This window comes from Meleagris gallopavo, chromosome 1 (assembly GCF_000146605.3).
Source record: "Meleagris gallopavo isolate NT-WF06-2002-E0010 breed Aviagen turkey brand Nicholas breeding stock chromosome 1, Turkey_5.1, whole genome shotgun sequence".
NCBI lineage: Eukaryota > Metazoa > Chordata > Aves > Galliformes > Phasianidae > Meleagris > Meleagris gallopavo.
In genome coordinates, this window is record NC_015011.2 from 84,319,879 (window position 1) to 84,338,973 (window position 19,095).

Sequence of the window (19,095 nt, forward strand, 5' to 3'; positions counted from 1 at the left end):
TATGACTATTTCTACCCAATGCATATGTGCAGAGAGATGGGCCAAAATTTGTACTGGTAATATGGATCTGACAACATTTAGCTATTAGTCTGCAGAGAAAGAAATGCATATTTGTTCTGTGTGATGGTAACTCTAGGCAAGTTGAGAATTTAGCCTTGTGATCTTAAAAGAAGAGTGCTGAAGGTGTTAGGATGACCTCTCCACTGTATGGCACTCTTATTTTTCCCTGGATGAAAATGAAGCGGGGCAACTTCCTTTGCATCACACTTCTTGGGCTCCTGGCATGCCATACATCTGAGAGAAAGTAAATTCATATAGAAGAAAGTCTCCTTTTCATTATCTTTCCAGATGTGGTACCAAATTTCTGCATTTTTGTCCTCTTTTTTGACCTTCTCAGCATATGGTCGTGTCCTGTCCGACTCTTAGGCTAGTAATGTAAATATGGCAAAACATGTTCAAGTGTGGAATCTGAAGGCAAATCAGTAACGCACTGATTAATGCACATGGCTCTCAAGTGCTCAACTTTCCAGGTTGAAGTCCACATGCTCAAAGACAGAATGAAGGTATAAATAACTATCAGACTCCCACTGTTTCTCATAAACCTATCTCTGCATTTTGCCTACAGTATTAATAGAGACATAGCCTTCTAATTATATTATATACATTATGTTACATTTGAGTCTTGGTAAAGCAAATTAATCATCCGTGTCTAAAAATAATGACTGTGGCTCTTTAAGCTAACTGTGCATCTCAGCCATCTAAAATGCAACTCCTACGTGGTTTGCAGTATTGCTCGTGCTCACAGACAAGCAAGATGTTCATGCTGCAATATTTAGACTCTGTAATGCTTTCAGTATGTGAGGTGCTAATCTGCTTAGATGCTCCTGATAATCATTTTCTCTATGCTTTATTTATCCTTATTAAATTACTGAAACCTCTGGGGTGGGGCCTTTTAATATTTGCTTCTGCCCTATGTAGTCCCCTTTAGCTCTGGGAGTTTACCTGTGGAATGAAGCTTTAGATCAAGGTTTTAGATCCCAAGAAGGATTTAGCTGTGTTAGTCAAGGTGAACATAATTGCAGTACCATACATCAGTCCAGGAGGCTCAACAAAAGCTGACTGCTCTGCATGGGCGTGCTGGACAGGTAGCAGGAAACACTGCAGTGGTAACGCTGCACAAGTCAATATTTCCCAACAGAAGAAGATGACTTTTTGGGACCTACTTTGTGGAGACTGCCAAAATGTAAATGGCTTGCTTCCTACGTGCCCTGCATTCATCATCATCTCTGCACAGGTCCTGCACATACTGCTTTCCTGAGCTTTCCTTGTGGCTCCAGCTGTACCACCAGCTGCTGTTAGCCACTGGCTTTGGCTATGCCAGTGAGAATATATTAGATTGCTGCAGGAGAGACGAGAGGAGAAGGGTATTACTTTTTCTCCCAGTGTTGCAAGGAAGGGGTGTGTTTCACAGTCTGTGCCAATTGGAGAAGAGTTCTCCTGAGACTGCGTTGTACAAAGGAGCTTATTTACTCTCTATGGAAAGTGTTACCCAGCAGTCAGGCTACTGGCTCTGTTGCTGTGCTCTTAACACTGCTTATTCAGTGCTGGAAGTTCAGTAAGTTGCAGAGAAAACGTGCTGGAGAGACATGGGTACAGCTCAACTAGCTGAAGCTCTGTCAAAGAGAGAGAAAGTCACTTTCTGTTCTTAATGCAATAGCAAATCCTGCATCATAAAAAACACTGTAGCAGTAACAGTGAAATGGCAATCCACACCTCATCACAGGGTGGTGGTGCGACCTGCTGCGAAGAGAGGCTTTCAGTAATCCTTTCTGCTGTTTTCTTCCTACAGACACCAAAACACCATTGAATGCACAAAGTCCTTGTTGGGATTTTCTTTTTCAGTTGTCTCTTTTGATAAGACACAGCTGGCACTTCTATTCAGCATCCATCAGTACGTCAGTTGCAACGCTTTACTGCAATCTTTTTGTTTCCATTGTTGCCCTGATTTCTGTCATAAATGATTCAGTTTGTGCAATTAGTAGTGAAGTTGTAAAGTACCTAATAACAGGGCAAAGAGGAGCCTGCCCACTGAGGAAACTAGATGCACAATATGACACAACCAGATAGTTGGGGGTCAAGTCATGTAAGATCTGACATTTTACCATTTAAAAATTCATGAACTGAAGAAAAATATACTAATTGCAATTTGAAGATATTTTGAGGTATTATAGGAGTAAAGTTCTCAGACAACAGTCTGTCTCTCAGAGGTTATCACTGATAATAAGTTTGAGACAGACTTCTGTGGCGTGCCATTTACCTTCAATTTAAATTATGTGCTTGAGAATCATCTGAATCAGTGTTTAAAGGGCTAATATAAAATCTTATACAAAATGAAGATCATCTGAGAGCTTGTTTACCCAAATAAATGGAAATTGTTCAGTCTACTTTCAAGCTAAAAATGGCAATCCTGGGCACACTGCTGGTACAATGGAAACAATGTAAGAGAGCACCTAATTTACCAGTGACTAGACTTGCTTTTGAAGTCTGTAATAGCTGGAATTTAGGTGGGGTCACAAGCCAGCCTTGAGTTGTACATGAGTGCAACTGTGCAACTCATAGCATGTTGTATAATTCCAAATCTTCAAACATCACTGAATCACAGAACAGTTGAGGCTGAAATGGATGTCTGGAGGCCATTTGGTCTAACCCCTGTTGAAGCAGAGCCACCAGGAGCAGGTTGCCTGGGACCATGTCCAGGCAGCTTGTTTGATGACCTCCAAGGAGGAGGCTCACAGATTCTCTGGAAAGCCTGTGACGGTGCTTAGTGAGATTTCTCTTTTTTTTTTTTTTTTTTCTTTTAGCCCAGGCTGTTTTCTTTGAGAAATAGTGGGCACTGTACTAGGAAAGAGTTCTGACTGGGTGGTCCAGGAGCCCCAGTGAGAAACCTTTGCTAAAATACTGTCCTGACCTTTTGAGAGGTTCTTAGACTTATGTATTCATGCATGGCTGTCTACATTTAGGATCCAGCAGCAGTATCCACTAGATATGATTTTTCATGGTTTTTGTCTGAGCTCATTGGAACTTCTCAGGTGTGTAAATGTTACTCAACTCTATATATATTGACAGGACCTCAGACATGATGTAGAAGTTAATTATAAACAGGTCAAAGTGGGATGAAACTCAGGTTGCTGTTGTAAAGTTGCCTTAGTTATTAAATATTCAGGCTACTGTCATACTTGGACTGATTGCTCTAAGGTTACCATGCCAGTCTCTAATATTTATGACATGTCTTGTTCGCTTCTTCTTCTTGACACTGTCTCAAACTGATGGAGACAAGGTGATGGATATTTTTTCAAGCACCTATAACCCTTAATGTGTGTTTAGTGCAAATGTGGGAGACAGGAGTTTCAGGCCGTAGGGCTGAAAACTGTAGAAGCGAAACAGTTCTTCATTTGTGGTTGAGTTTCACATACTGGATGCAGTCCCAACACTTGGTATATAAGTGATATCACTTACAGAGGACTTTCTGAGTTTCTCCTTGTTCTGCTCTTTTTTTTTTTTTCTTTTTTCCTCTGTCCTACTGCTATCACACAGCACTATTTTGAATGCAGATAATAAAAGGTGTATAGGAAGTAGATTCCTAGTTTAAGCTATCATTTATATGCCGGACGTTCATTCTCTTTCAGCTTTTAAGCAAAGAAACAACTTTGTGCCTTCAGCTTTGTATTAACACACAGCTGACACTGACTATCCCTTCCATCACTGCCAGGTTAAAAGATGTTCTGATGTTTATGAATGCACAAAGTCACACATCTCATTTATCTCCAGACCTGAGGCCCCATGATTATGTCAGCTCACTTGCTCAACCTGAAATCCTTATAGAGAGAAATTAAAGGAAAAGGTGTAACAGAACAAATATCCCCTAATCAATTGCCCTCTGACATCTCTCACTCAGAGGTTGCAGCTTGCAAAGTGAATTAGTGTAATAAGCTCAATATGTACAGCAGATGGCATGGACATAATAATAAAAGTAGATGAAATAAAACCTCAAATCATTTCTAATGATTTATAGCTATTGATCCCACTAAAGCATTTTTTCTTCAGGAGTGAGAGTAAAGAAAGAAACATTAGCTAGATGCTTTTAAATATATTTTATATTTTTCCCTCTGCTCTGAGCTGAAAAAGCTTTGCACATAGAAAAACTCTAAGCATTCAGGTAAAAAGCTTTTTATATAAAAGTTTAAATAAATTTGTTATCTATTCCAAGGAGTTTAAATAGGGTTTCAAAGTGATATTTTAAACAAAACTGCTTTATGGAGTGATTTTGGGGGTAAAACTACATGTCTAAATCTCTCAGCTTTATGGGGTATATCCATCTGCATCAGTCACATTGCATTATGTTGTTTCACAAAATGTCATAACATCTTACAGGACTGACTTATTCTGAAAACCATTTTAACTTAAATGGTAGGGTAGGCTGCTCACAAGGAAAGTGAGATTAGCTGATAACCTATGACAGTATAAAGCTGAATGTAAAAGAGAAACAGCAAAGCTGAGAAACTTTAACTGTCCCTTAAAAATAATGTATTCTGAAAAAAGGGGGAGAAATTGAAAGAGCAGTGTGATAGCATGTATAATAGCTGGCTAACTAAATGCCCAAGCTTTGATTTAGGCAAGCTCAATCCCAGAGCCCAACTCAGCAAATAGTACTTTTTCTAATTGTGCCTGCACATAAGTCATTAACATTGCTAGAATGTGGAATTTTCTTTCCAAAGCTTGCTCCAAACCCCAGAAGACAAAAGAAATTACACCTACAAAAGTTGAAACCTAACTGAGTTATCTGCTGGTTATGTGCTTCCTGATTCAGGGAACTATTTGCACAGCTTAACTCTGTCTTTAGGCTAGCGTTGATTTAATTCAACTGACCTCGAAACTACTTCAGCACACAAAGAGAGCTAAGCACTAAATTAAGGCTGTCATGCAGACTTAGGACCTTGTTAAATTATTTAACCTATTAGTAGAGCTGAGAATTAATTCAGGTAAAGAGAATTTACCCCTGTTAATTTACAGAGCTTAACAATGTCTCATACACAGCAAACAGGTGAGTTAAGAGTTTTTTATTCCCCCAGACAGCACTGATTTACCTAGAGATTTCCATTGCTGGGAAGAAATAGACCTTCAGATCCCTGGGACAGGCCCTACTGACATAAACATGAGCTCTAATTACTTGGGATAAAGGTCATAAGACTACATGATTCGCCATACCTTGTGGAACATTGTGGGGCAAGCTGAGTGGTGACTGAATATTACCAACTTTAGAATCACTGCTTTTGTTAATAGCTACATTATTCAGGAGGTGTCTGAAGTCCCTAATTGGAGAGCAGTAACTCATCGTGCTGGGTCCTGCATCAGACTCTCAAAGGGCAATCTGCTGAAGCACAGCACTTGTCTGAAGTGAGCTATGCTACTGGGTGTGATTGCAGTTTGTTCGTAGGAAGGGAGCATAGTTTCTTAGGACGCTTTGGTTCTTTTTCTTGGTTAGAAACACTTCTGTCTTTTATAAATTAAAAAAATTAAAAGTTTTTTAATCACTGTTTAATTAAAGTTTGATTAGAAGTTGCTACAGAATCTTCCTGCTCTGTGTGAATAGGGAAAGGATACAGTATTGAGAAATAACAGCAATTTTCTTAACCTAAACTGCAGTGAAACTTCTCTCCCTACTAAAACAAAACAAAACAGAAGGCATGTGACAGGCTACTGTTATAACAATACAGGAGAGGAAGATGAGGAACCAAAACAGGCTGTAGCAGAGGAAGATGGAGGAATTGCTGTGTCTACCTCCAAGTGTTCTATTTTTAACCCACTGCATGCTGTAAGCTTCATGGTGAGGTGAAGTTGTGCAGAAGATGCAAAGGTCTCCCAGACAGGTGGGCAACGAATCCTGCTGCCAACATTACTCCAGAGCAAGGAGGTGGTCAGGCTGAGAGGAGGTGGGGGAAGGATCCTGGAGCTAAGCAGGACCATGCAAATTTCAGTTAGTTAGTATGGTGGTGGTGTGGTGCCCCTGCCTTGTGCACACAAAGCAGTAATCAACGCTGACCAGCTGTCCTTGCTGTGAAGCTGCAGCCCCAAGGCATGTCCTGGGAAGATACAGCTACTCCTTCAGCTTCAAGGTGGTTTCTGAGACCTCCTGCAGGATGTCATGGAGAAGTTTGCAGACTTGTGCACAATCCTTTGATAACCAGGCCTGCGAAGATTTCAGGGTTGCCTATATTGGCATTTAATTACTTCATCTATCAGAGCAAAATGTGGAGTAGAGAGGAGGCCATTAAGGATTGTTGTCACTTCATACTCTGACACAGAAGCCTCCCTTGGCCTTGCAGGCCCTCAGTGGGTCCCCCCATCTCTTTCCTTTTCTGGGGAGTGACACAAGGCAACTGGAGATCCACAGCCTGGCACCTGATGGATGGGAGCCTGCAGCCAAAAGCACCTGGTCCACCATGTTCACAGCTGGGGCAGCCTGGCCCAGCAGGCTTCTCAGTGCACAGGAGGCCCAAGTCAGAACAAGCTGTGCCCTTTGTTTCCTAGCCTGAGTGAGAATTTGGCATGAAACTGTCTTGATGTGCCCTCAGAAAATGAGGGTTGTTTTTTGTGCAACGAAAGCTTTCTGTCTGTTAACATTTCAAATTTCATTATTACTGAGAAATTACTGTATGTCATTGCAGAAGGTTCATCTGGAAACTGAAGAGTGGGAAGAAACTTTCTCAAAAAGTATAATAAAACGAGGTTTTTCAGATCAGAGTCAGACTTCAGAGTTAGGAGGTTGTCCATAGGTGTGAAAGGACTCTGTCTGTTTGAGAGATCTCCTCTGTATTATATTACTGTATTTTAGTCTACCTCTTTCTTCTAAACCAGGTCTTCTGTCTTTGAGTCTGGCTTTTGCAAGTGGCTTTGTTCAAGACCTTTCTGTTTTGTGGTTTCTTTATGCATCCCCAGGCAGGCAATCATATACTCGCTGACTAATTTTTCACTGTGTAATTTGCTGCCCTATGCTGTAGCTGCATATATAGGGTTTGTGATATGAACAGGGTGCACTGCTGTTTTCAGCCTTTGTTTTCCAATACATTTCTTTTCACTTATAAACCTCACGTGTGTGTAAGGAATGATCAGAATCTTATTTCTATCTTTTTTTTCTAATAAAAAAAATCAAAATATAGACTTCTGCCCCCTAACCCTACAAACAAATATAGATGCAGGTGAACCTGTAGGAATGAAGAATTCAGTGAAAATTCTGAACAAAACAAAGATGTCTTTCATTTTTTATTTTTCATGAACATTTTGACTACTTTTCCTTCATGTTAGGCCTTTTGTTTAAAGCTTTCATTAGAGCAGCTTTTAAAAATTAATGCCTTAGAGAGAGGCAAAGAAAACAAAAGAAAAAACACACTACCACAACCACATTTAGTCATACTCCAGTGGGGCCGAAGGATGGTGCTTTTCTGACAGTCCTTGATGAATGTCTCTTGGGACACTACTCCCAGTGGAGGTGGTGGTTTCAAGGCTAGTACTCTCTTTGTGGTATGATAAAACAAAATAGGATTGTTTTAAGTGCTGGAAGGGCTCCAGACGTGTCCTCCTGCCCTCACTCACTTTTGCACAGGGCATGTTTTTACAGTGACACAAAAAGTGGTCTTTGAGATAATTCCTTCTTTTCTAGAGGGGATGGAGTAGCATGAATAAATGAGAAAATTGTTTCTCTGCTTTAGGATTCTTTAAGGTTAGCAGAGGCAGAAATCACCAGCAGTTAGGAACAAGTGAAAATGAATTACTAAAAGAGAAAAAATGAAATAAAGTAAAGGAAGGGAATCATGGCTAGATCTTTCTTATTTTTTAACTTTTGGTCTCTACAACATTATGTTTCAGACCCTCCTCTCCCACATCGTCCTTGAGGCAGGAAGTGGTCTGCCTACTTATTTTCTGGCTTCACACTTAGCAACAAGGTGACATGCCAAACAACAAAATGCGCACACAGTAGTGTAGATGAGATCCAAGACAGATGACTGCAACATCTCTGAAAAAGTATATGCTAAGTTTCAGAGTTGTATTTTCCTTGGGAAAATAATGACATTTTTTCTCTCAAGCAAGGTTTTTTTTTTCCTCTCTACACAGCAGGATCATTAGGTATCAGGCTGAAGTGGCACATATATTATTCTAATTAGCTGCCTTAAATTTAAGGAAGAATGCCTCTGTAACTGCGTGGGGCTCCATAGAAATTCCCCATGAACTCTGCACATTTCACTCCCACCAGTATTTACAAGCGATGAGCATCTCACATATGTGCCAACTCCATTTACAGAGCAGCTCTGCACTCATTTCTTGGAACAAGGCTATGTGGCCTTTGCCTCCTGTGACTCTTCCCATTTACAACTGTTACCAGGGAGCCTCAAGCTCAGCCTGAAGAGGGCATGGCTGCTGGTGGTGCATCTAAGAGAATGTGTCTGGGATGCCAGAGCCTTGAGTTAGCACCACTTACGTGATGCTGTACCCTCTGCAGGAAGTGTTTTTTCAGTCCAGCATGTGTTCATCATCCATGTATCAAGAATTGCCTGTGTTTTCCTTTGAAGTATCTTTGTGGTCATGGTAAATGCACTAGTTCCCTGCAGTGAGGGAAATGTGGGGCCAGGCAGTGGGAGTTGAGGGCAGCTGATGTGGACATAGGATGAGGTGTGTTCATCATCTATGTGAGCTGACAGAAGAAACGAGTAAAAAGCAGAGTAGGATGTAACCATTGATTTGGTGTAATATTGTGTCTGCCCTAGCTCTGAACACAACTTCATCTACCTTTTCTTCTTTAACAGAATCCTGCAGAGATTCCCTTGGAGAGCACAGTGGGCTAGGAAGAAGTAAAGCTTAGGCTGGAAACCAATTGCTTTCCAGCTCCTTCCAAGACCAACATGGTAAAATAATACAGCTGCATACATCGCAGACAATATAATGGTAGAGCAAATTGCTCTCACAGAAGAAATCCTGTGCTACTGTACCCCAGAAGCTGTTATAGGAACATGTGAGAGAGGTGGATGGATCACTTTGGCTTAGATAGGAAAAGTATTTCTATGTGCATAAGGTGAAATGACAGCATTTAAACTATGAAAGCAGCCAGAAGCTAAATATCTAAGATTCATGAGATGTAACAGTCTTTCAAATCAAGTAACAAGCTTTAAACTGGAGGCCACAACTGGACATACTTGAAAAAGCAGCTGAATGCTGGATATTTCTCCCTGGTCCATATTAAGTTATGTTTCACATCAATATAGCCTGAAGCTTCAGCATTTCTAAGGAGAAAAATGTATGAAGAAAGAATGAATATTTGAGATTACAGCACGTTGGATGAGGTCTTGACTGCTGCAAGCAGACCGTGCTCTACTTTCAGAATGAAAGACGAAATCAGGAGGGGAGTATCCAATATCAATGAGCATTCATACATAGATCTTTGCTGCCATTCATGATGAGGAGAACTGACTATACACTTTCAGACAAAATACATGCTTCATGATTTATTTCTGTTCAAAATGGTGTCTGAAATTTTCCTTTTTCCATCAACAACATAAAAAAGAAGCATCATCTTATGAAAACTTTTCAGCTAGCTTAGAAAATGATTTATTTTCAGAACTATGAAATTGATGTTTAATTTTATTGTTCACTAAAACCAGGAAAAAAAAAAAAAGGTTAAGTCTTGGGTGGGCATAAGCTTCTGTCAGTATTTTTCTCTGAAAATATTAACAGTTTCTTGGCCAACTTTTGCAAAGAATGTGCACTTAGCTAAGTATAAATGTTCACAGCACCATGAACGCCTACAGTGTACTCCTTTGGCTGTATCAGAAAGGTTTTCTTAAAGGAATTGATTTGTGTCCCCAGCTCTTTCCTGACATTGTATGTCACCTTGCAGAGGACGCTGGACATCTCTGTGTCTCTCTGCCTCTGCTCAGGCTGGTTGCTTATATAGATATCGATCTCAGAAAAAGTTAAATCTTTGGATTGTTGGTGTTCAGGGGAACTTCATTTCCCCTGCTACATCTCAGTGATGCGGTAATCTGAATAACAGTAGGCCCATCTCTTAAAAGACCGTGCTCTGTTGTATGCCACTATTGCACATCTCACCTCTGCGTGCTCTCCGTACATACGTGTTCTACTTCAGCTTCTTAACCTCCAGATTTGGAAGTACAGCAAAGCTGACAACTGCATTGAGTATTTTTTAAAGACCAGCAGAAAGGATCCCTGAGGAATGTCATCTTCACACGAAATACGAAACATCGGTTTTGTTAAGGTAACTTGTTTTAACTGCATGTCGACAAGATATCGTTTGGCTTTTTTCCCCAATTAGAAGGTGTCGTTTGCAGTGCTTCCCACCAACCAGGAATCAGGGAGTGTTACCCCGGGACTCCTCGCTGACAGCAAAGGTTGCAAACTGTCCTCATTAGCATGCAGCCTATAGAAAGAAGTGCAAGTAAGGCTTTGCATTAAGAAAGGAAAGAGTCTGTGCCCCAGAATACTGATTGCACTGAACAGCATTGCTGCAGTAGAAGGTATTAGGTGCAGAGTGTAAAGAAGGTTTAGCTGCTTCAGGTCAAACATTTGATTTTAAAGGACTCCATATCTATTGGTAGCCTAAGCCCTAAGTGAGTATCATTTTGCTTTTCACAGTAAGGGTCTTGGGAACTGCGTTTTCTTCTCAGGACTAGCTTCAGGTGTTAGCGGTGATCTTGCTCTACCAAGGTCACACCTTCAAGCTGAACTTTTCTTGCAAGACCACATCAGCATTTCATTTGGCTCCAAGGGGAGTTTGATATGATGAGGGCAGAACCCAGCCAAAACTGTGCCTGCCAAATAAACAGCAGGTTCAGATTTCGACCTGATTACCAGAAAGTAATCACCTGATTACTAGAGGTATCACTGCATCAGCTGGCCAAGTCACTCTCAGTTAACCCATGGGTTGCTCATGAAAAGAAGTCCAGTGGAAGAGCAGTCAGCACTTCCAACCCAAATGCTGTAGTCAGTAAATACAACTGCATGCAAATTTCTTCCCCTCAGGTCCTTGCATCTGCTCAGGTCATGCCAGAAATCTCTGTTGCCACAAGCTCCCAAGGGAACTGAAACAAAGGAAGAGCAGTGAAGGGAAACATATGCTACGTGTCTTCCTACTCTGCTAAGCTCTCAGACTCTCCTAGAGTCTCCAGGAATGTCTGTTCCTTGTTTCAAGTCACAATAGACATTTTGGACAGCAATGTTTAAGTTTGAGTCTCAAAATATATATATATATGAATGGGGTAATATATTTGGGAGACTTGTGATAATAAACTACTTTCTGTATTGTATTTAGTGTTAAGGTTACTCAGGCAACCTAGATACCAATATGCATACAATTGGGTATTGAATCAATTATAGGTTTTTCACAGAGCATTTGCATTCTGTACCTTGTTATGAACGTGATCTGCTGGCACCCTCAATCAGTATTTGCTTCACATACATAACCCTATTACTAGAAATAATGTATTGCAATTATTGCATAAAAGCATAGGTATTTGTACTGTTTTCCCATTGTGACGGTGGATTTTAACTGGCATGCTTGGTTCTTATCTGTATTCTCGTGTAGTTGAGGATTTTCAGGGCTGCCTTTGGATGTATTGTGTAGAGAAAGCTTTTGTAGAAAATTTCTGTATTGAAAAAGGAGAGGCTGCAGGTCTTGCTTAGAATTTGTTCTCCATCATCTTCTTTGTTAGCAGCGACGCTAAAATTGAAAGGTATGGTCCTTAAAGAGGCTCTGCCCTACTCATTTACCAGGAAAAAGTTACTCGTATTGTATGTGGTTCTTAATAGACCTCCTATAATTGCCTTTTAAAGCTTTTCTACATATCAGTTTCCCTCAGAGGTTACAAAAAAGGTCACAGCTGTTGATGTTTGAAGCTATCAGGCTGCCTTTTTTCTGTAAGTGCTCCAGTCTGGGATCCAGGTGAAGTCAACTGGATTTATTAATTTGATCTGGGTTCATCTTTCTCAGCTGTTGCTTTGGAATGAAAACTTTCTGGAAAGGAGAAGTAACAGTTCTGATAATATGTGCTAAAGACTTACATCTTTTTACACTTCCAGGGCATTTTAGACAATCAGTTGTTATTTCATTAAGGACTTAGACATACAAGTTAGAAACAGGTCTCTGTAATATTAGGTGCAGCATCAAATGTAGCAGATTAGAAAGCTTTTGTCTGTGATCAGAGATGGGCTCTGTTTCATATGGCTCTGTTAAAGGCAACAGAATGAAACACTCCATTGCCAGAACTGGTAGGGACTGCTTGCCCCAGCTGGAGGTCCTGCATTTTTCCATTTCTACTCCAAAGGAAACAAATGTCAAGTATAGTTATGACAATTCTCAGTGTCACTCAGATGTTCATCTCAAGTACATTACTTGCGTTTTCTTTTCCTCACACAATTCAGTGTGAAGAGACAGATTATAAAAGTTATCACTGAACCCTGTTTGTGCACATTTGCAGATCTCTCTGGGAATTTATTTTGGGCAAAATATGTTAAGGTAAAGAAATCCAGTCCCAGCTCATTTTCAGGATATATTTAATTTTATACATATCAGCAATCCCACCAAATTCAGTAAAACTACAGAATTCTTTAAATAAAGTACAAACATGAAGTCTGTTACAAAACCTGTGAAATTTTGAACTCTGATTATCAAACTTTCCCTATTATGCAAAATAAGCTAAGTAATTCTGGGATTTAGATATATTTTTAGAAAGGAGTGATAACTTTTCATGGTCACAGATTGCTAAATGCATAGATAACTTCTTCACATTCTAAATCTCAATGCACCAATGAGAAATGAAGCTATAACTCAGTATAAACTGACTTTATTTGTTCAGTCTTTGCAACACAATGACTTTTAATGAGTACAATCTGAAGACAACAATTAGTGCACATTTTAGATAAGTGATTTTGGAGGTCATAGGTTTTGACTGCCTGTCTAACAATAGTTTTTAGTAAATTGATTTTCAGAGTGTTCATAACTTCTTAATGCTTTCCAAAACAGGCTCCAGCAGTAGGGATTTTAAAGAGTCTCTCTCTGCACAACCTGCAGCATCATTCCAAGATGCTTTGCCCCTTTGTGGCTAGGGCATTTAATTGAAATAGATCAGACAGGACATTCTGCAACAACATTTATCTTCAAAGACTTCCTAGATATTGCCTTCTTAAAGTTCTATTGGGTCTAGCAACAGTTTTTAAATTGATTAAATCACATAAATAAAGGAATTACTATAAGTGTATTTCAAAGGATCAAAAAGAATCTCCTTGCTTTCATGCACCTCTCTCTTTATTTTTTCCCCAGAGTCTAAACATTAGTAGGAATCAGGACTTCATGTTTTAGTCACAGTTTTTAAGTGCACTCTAGAGAAGAAATCAATGAAAAGTAACAAAGAGCAAGGAAAAGAAGTAATGTACGCTGGTTAACAAGTAGAATGGGTAAGTCTTCTTGACTGATGGGAGAGATTATCCAACGCAATTGTTCATTTTAGCATATACATTTAGTTTTCGACAGGAGAAACTCAAAGACCAACCATAACACCTTTGTAGTTCATTCTTTGTGTTGATTGCACAAGACTGGTGTTACAGGAATATTCCACTGGCCCTAGCTGTCAGCAAGGGCATTCAGGAACACCACTAGATCTCTCATGTTAGTGAAACCTCTGTGACAGGGTATAGCTGATGGGGTTTTGTCTAGTTTATTTTCAACCTCTTGATAGCAGCAACAGAGAGAAATATTGTCCATTTAGTCTCATACACTACGCCTACCTGTTGTTCACACTTTTGAGAAAGAGAAGCGAACCCATAATGTCTCTGTCTTACTGTTCAGATTTGTGTGCTTAGGACTTGTAGAGTACCTGCTGGAAGGCCTGTCTTCAGTTGTTCGAAATTTGTAGTGCTCTGCACAAAGATCCATGTTCATAGTTGATCAGTTTCCATTAGTTTCCCAAGCAGGAAGTTGATAATTATTTCTGGTAACTTATGTCTCACATTTTGCTAGTAAAATATATAAATGAAAATAATTTATGGAAAGAAGTATCAATCCATGCATTGCTGATTTTGATTAGTCATCACTTGCTAATATTTTTGAGATGATACAGGCATCTAAATCACATCCTGCTGTTTCTGCCTCCTTATTGGATAATTAAAAATAAAAATAAAAATGAAGCCTATTAAATGACATCTAAAAACATGTAAAATCATGTGCTTGGTCTGAATTTCCAGACTAATCAGCACAAATAAGAACATTTCAAATGTTTTAAAAGCATTTCTAGGGAAAATAAAAATAAAAGGAAGAAAAGAAGAAAGAAACTTTACAGAATGGTGATTAGAATGTCTCCGAATTCTGTATTCCTATTTTTTTTTAGGAAATTCTGAAATATTTGAAAGGTTCATTTTTTGTTTGGAATAAAAATTAAAATATGCAATTTCTAATTGAGGAGGAAACCCCAAATATCTCAGTTTGGAATTATCAATTATAAAATGAAATGTTTAGCTCTCTTTACTTGTGTTATCTTGGCATTCTGAAAGATTGAAGAATGTTCTGGAAAGGCTCCAGCATAACCTAAGGAGAAAGTTAGGGGCATTGAAATCTGAGGTATAATTGAGGCTTTCTAAGCTTCCGTCCAAAACCAAAAAATCATAGGTCTTGAAAGCTTTGGCTGAGCCATTGTGTTTGGACACAGCCCTTAGACAACTAGCTTTCAAACTACTCATCAGCTCAATGAAAATGAGCTATTTCTGAAAACACTGTGCTTTCAGGTAAAGACATCTTTCTCTTTAAAGGAAGGTATTCTTGCATTGCAGAATACCTCATGAGCTAAACTGATGAATGATGTTAGTCCTCAAATAATTGTGGAGTTATCACTTCATACTGGCTTGCATAAATATTAACTGTGCCATGAAAAGTTTTCATTTTTAATATGCATTTGTCAAGAAATTTGATTGACTTTTATGACACATTCTCAGAATTTCTGCTGTGTATTTCAATTTACATTTTTGTAGGTTTTTTGTTTTTGTTTGTATCTAGAAGCATCATATTTTCTCAAGGAAAAGAGTCTGCTCTCAGAGAAAGCTGCAATTTCACTACTTCAGATAAGATAAATGGGTGTGCTGTTTATATACTCTGAAACTGAAATGTGATGGACTTATTGTAATCTGGGTTCTTTTAATTTTCCAGAGCATCTTTCTTTGTACACTTGCGCGTGTTCCTTGTGTGTAGGAACAACTGGGGAACAGAATGCAATGTTGTAAATAAGTTTATTTGTATCAGAATATCATTAATTTCAATTTAAAATTAAAATAAATAAATAAATAAAGTTAAGTACAACCATGAGGTTCTTTTTATTGCAGTAAGCTTCACTGAAGATCTCACATCTTTGACTACTGCCCTTTATCCTGTCATCTTTATTCCTTGGGATTGTTTTGCTTAAATGGAAAACAAGTATGTTCAACTCTGTAATACAAAACACAGCTGAAATCATTGACACTTCAATCAGCCTTTATTGTTTGAAATTGCAGTAGGTTATTCCTTACTTAGACTGCAGTGACACTAAAGCAGGCTTGATTTCAGTGTAAGAAGGCAATGTTATGCAAATATATAAATCTTAGTGCAAACAAAAGGAAACAGAAGCAAATTTGCTATTGGCAGAGTTTGTTTTAATTTTCAAATGTAATAAAATACAGGAGGTGAAAGAAAACAAAGAAAGAAACAAGATTATCTAATCAAGTCACCTACTGTCTGAAGTCTTCTAAGTCCTGCTGTTCAGAGGCAGTGAACATAGAGATCAGTTACCTGAAAGTGTGACGACTGCAGCAGAGCTTCTGTTGAGAAAAGCTTTCTCAAAACATTTAGAAAATGTATTTAATCCTAAATGTTTCTGATCCAAATGTTACACAATTGAGTGCAGATCTATGATGTGAAAGCAGCATGCTGGCTTCCATCCATGACTGAACTTAATGTTCAAACAAATCACAGTGTTGTCTAAAGTGCATGTTAAAAAAGTAAGCACCAGATGACGGTAAAGCATTCCGCAAATGTATATGATCAAATAATTTCAGAGGAAGCCTGCAAGCATTTGCACCTCAAAAAACGCTAAAATAGAAGCACAGTGCATAAATAAACAATACAAATATAAAGGAAAATGTGTATGTAGTCACAGTCCAAAAATGCAACACTGAAATAGTAGAAGCAGGTGGAGACAGCTCAACAAGTAGCCCAGTGGATTACTCTCAGATTACTTTTAAATCTGTGTTCAAATCCATGTTTTAGCTGCCACTGAAATAAGCCCAGTGACCTAAAATTCGTCTGTGGTGGAAAGTAATCCATGTGCTAAAGACCTCAGGAATCTGAAAGGTTCATCTTATTCCCAGGTGACGTATGGCAAGGGGGATCTCCAGCCATGTTGTCCTTTGATTTATAATCCTATATTAGACACATGAAACTGATCATTTTTGTTTACTGACCAAACATCTGTGAGATGTACAACTGAAAAATTACATCCAAATAGACTACACAATAGTACAGAGTCTGTAAGGATAAAAAAGTTCAGATTTAAAGAGGTGACGCAAGGTGCAACACATATGCAGTTCATTGCATGAAAACAATCAGTGTAAATGAAGTACTGTGCCAATGAGCACCCACACATATGCACATGTACACGGATTCCAGACTTAAAGTGTGAGGTTGCTGTTGATTAAAAGCTTCTTTCTGCCTATGAAATGAAAGCACATTCCACCTACTAAGCTGCTGCATGTGGGCAGGCAGAGACTGCACGTGAGAGGACAAATCCGTGTGAGGAGGTGCATCTCAGCTCAAGTCTAAATCCTTTCCTGTCTGATGTATACTGAGTTTTCTTATTATTCACAGGCAGACATATCTTCATGTGTACCTTTCATAGAAACATAGAATCATAGAATGGTTTAGATTGGAAAGATCATCTAGTTCCAACCCCTGTAGGCAGGGGCACCTCCCACTAGAATAGGTTGCTTAAAGCCCCAACCAGCCGGACCTTGAATGCCTCCAGGGTGGGAGCATCCACAACCTCTCTGAGCAACCTGTTCCAGATGGTGATGTGTCTCTTCCAGTTGAATGCATTTATTTCCATTTTTCCAGATTCATTTTCCCAGATTGAGCCTCCCTCTCTTCCAGAGAGGTGCTTTAATTTTCTGGATGTGTAATCTTAACCCACTCACATGGCAAAGTGGCTGCGAAGTGCTGTGAATGACACAAAGAGAGCCAGTGGAGTTACCCAAGCTTGATGGCTATTGTTAGACACTCTCCATACACCCAGGCCTCCCCCAGAGGCAGAGACAGGCCAGCCACTCCTCCTTTCCATACTTCCCAGTAGCCACATGCAGCTCTCATAGCAGTCCACAGCTGTTCTGGACACAGAGCAATGCTCTGGTATACTGGGTGCTGTGCCAATGCTGAATAAAAATGACAGTTTCTAATCCAAATAAAGTTTAGATGCAGAGTGACAGAATGGATGTAGTAATGCCAAGTCCTTCCAGCATGTCATTAAATGCCTACAGGTTGTACTTCACAAGTTATTCTTCCTCTATTTAGCCATCTTAGTCTAAGTTAGGGCAGAAAGGGAAATCAAGGGAAAACAAAGCAAAGGAAAATACAATCACTGAGAGTGATAATCCAGAGCAATATCCACCTAGACCTGTACCATCTACAACAACAGCCATATGTACCTGCAAAGAGAAGAGCAAGACCTCTGCAAGTAAACATATCACTCCCTGACTGTTGTCTTACCTGCCAGCATTTTTCATCTCAGGGGATTTCCTTATCCTGACATGCTTTGCCTAGTAAATCTCAGTAGATTTACTCTCCAGAGACATGTCTCTTGAGGGATCTGGACAGGCTAGAAAAGGGGGCCCACGTGAACCTAATAAAGTTAAACAAGATGTTGTACTTGAGTTGGGGAAATCCCAGACATGTGCACAGACTCGGAGAAGAACTTGAGAGCAGCTCTACTGAGGACTTGGTGGACAAAAAGCTGGAGATGAGCCAGCAGTGTGCTCTTGCAGTCCAGAAGACAAATTGTATCCTAGGCTGCATCAAAAGAGGAGAGACCTGCAGAATGAGAGATGGGATTGTCTCCCTCCATATTGCCTTTGTGAGGCCTCCTCTGGAGTTCTGCGTCCAAGTCTGAGGACTCCAGCACAAGAAGCATGTGGAGCTGTTGGAGTGCCCAGAAGAGGATCATGAAGATAATCAGAGGGCTGGAGTACCTCTCTGATGAAGAGAAGTTGAGGGAGCTGGGCTTGTTTAGTCTGGAGAACCAAAGGCACTGAAGAGCCCTCACTGTGGCCTGATGGGGTAAACCAGAAAGTTATCACTGAGGGACTCAAGGAATCTCCTACATCACTTGCAGCCTTGCTGTGTTGTTTTCCCCCATCAGGATGAGATGCAAGCATGACACTTCCTGGAACTGAAGCAAGAAGGCCTCGTCAACAGACTTCACTAGATCAGGCAGCCTGTAGTAGATCCCAACCACCAGCTGTCCTTTATTGGTCCCATCTCTAATCTTAACTCACAGGCTCTCAATCCATTCCTTACTGTTACTCAGAGGGAATTCTTTGCAGTCTATCCACTTTTTTTTACATAGAAAGCGATTCCCTCATCCCCTCCTACCTTACCTATCTCTTCTAAAAAGCTTATAGCCCTCAGTGGTGGTATTCCAGTTATGCAAATCATCCCACTATGCTTCTGTGAGAGAAGTAAGATCATAGTTTTCCAAGTGCACTATGGTTTCCAACTTCTGCTTATTTCCCATGCTGAGTGCATTGGTATAGAGCTAATTCAGCTGGACTTTGGGCCACATTACCTTCCTAGAAGAGCCCTCCCACAAATCTGGGACAAATCTGAGGCTTCCCCCTGCTGCTTCCTAGAGACAGTTTTCCCTGGCTCTCTGTCGTTCAGCAGTACACCCCCTTCCCCAAGCCCCCTAGTTTAAAGTTCAAGTCATGAGACCCACCAGCTTGCTGCCTAGTAAATTCTTGTCC

The 19,095-nt window shown here is 39.9% G+C and overlaps 1 long non-coding RNA gene across 1 annotated transcript in view; it reads left to right on the forward strand.

Annotated features, from left to right (window-relative positions):
* LOC116217322 overlaps positions 1-15,393 on the forward strand; it is a 97,437-nt gene extending 82,044 nt beyond the window's left edge. The window contains exon 5 of the long non-coding RNA XR_004161731.1: positions 8,859-15,393. This is a non-coding gene — a long non-coding RNA (uncharacterized LOC116217322). The remainder of the gene's footprint in view (positions 1-8,858) is intronic.
* Positions 15,394-19,095: the final 3,702 nt, after the last annotated feature.